This window comes from Cynara cardunculus, unplaced genomic scaffold (assembly GCF_001531365.2).
Source record: "Cynara cardunculus var. scolymus isolate 2C unplaced genomic scaffold, CcrdV1 Un_Scaffold_5185, whole genome shotgun sequence".
NCBI classification, from domain to species: Eukaryota; Viridiplantae; Streptophyta; class Magnoliopsida; order Asterales; family Asteraceae; genus Cynara; species Cynara cardunculus.
In genome coordinates, this window is record NW_020202274.1 from 6,279 (window position 1) to 7,426 (window position 1,148).

At 32.1% G+C, this 1,148-nt stretch overlaps 1 pseudogene; it reads left to right on the plus strand.

Annotated features, from left to right (window-relative positions):
* The window catches only part of LOC112504313, a 17,918-nt pseudogene that overhangs the window by 1,821 nt on the left and 14,949 nt on the right, over positions 1-1,148 (plus strand).

Genomic DNA, 1,148 nt, shown 5'->3' on the forward strand with positions numbered 1-1,148 from the left:
AAAAATAAATTACTTTGTTATTAAATCTAAATTAAATTACAATAAAATTTGAATTAAATAAATTACACAAAAAACGTGAACAATTAAATAGTTAGTATGATACTAATATCAATATATTTTTTAATTTTTTATAAGATATTCAAATTTATATTTTATTCAAACATAAAGACAATAACGCTTTATCAAAACCACATAAAACCATGTGGTAATATCAATAGAGACAAAAAAACAAAACAAAACATTACAATCAAGATGTGTCTCGTTGTATTAAACGAGTATCCTTCTAATATATATATATATATATATGAAGGATACTTAGTGTTTCAGATCACTTCCTTTTTAGTATTTGATCGGTCATATATATATATATATATATATATATATATATACTAGAAGGATACTTTTTGTCATGTAGTTCATTCTCTAAAAATCATCTTTAGATACGTTTTCAAATCCTTCTCTAAAAATTCCCTCTATAAAAACCTTGTTACTTGTAGTGCATAAAAGTATAAAAATCTTCTTATGGCCACCGAGGTTCAAATGCGGTAACTCCGGACTATCTGCAAAGCAGGTGGTCGTCCTGGCATTAATCAGCTCGCTTAGCGGGTTAGATATCCAGGTTAATAAAAAAAAGTATAAGATAATTTAACCAGGTAGTGATAACATGCATTATTTCTCTACTTGTATTAAATGTTTGAGGCTGCAATGTTAATCAATTACAGGTGTTAGCATAAGCATGGGGTTACTTTTTATCATGTCACTCATCTATGCGTTATACAAGGTAATCAAGAAAACAAAGGCAAGGAGACGAAGAGAGAGGTTTTTTAAACGCAATGGTGGTTTACTCCTAAAGCAACAAGAAGAAGCCGAACCATCATTAGTTGATAGAACCATACTTTTTACGTCACGTGAATTGGAGACGGCCACTGATCACTTCAACGAGAACAGAATTCTCGGCCGAGGAGGTCAAGGTACAGTYTACAAAGGTATGCTAGTTGATGGAAGAATTGTGGCAGTCAAGAAATCGAAGGTAGTTGATGAAAGCCAATTAGAGCAATTCATCAACGAGGTAGTCATTCTTTCGCAAATCAGCCATCGGAATGTGGTCAGACTATTGGGATGTTGCTTGGAGACTGAGGTTCCTCTAC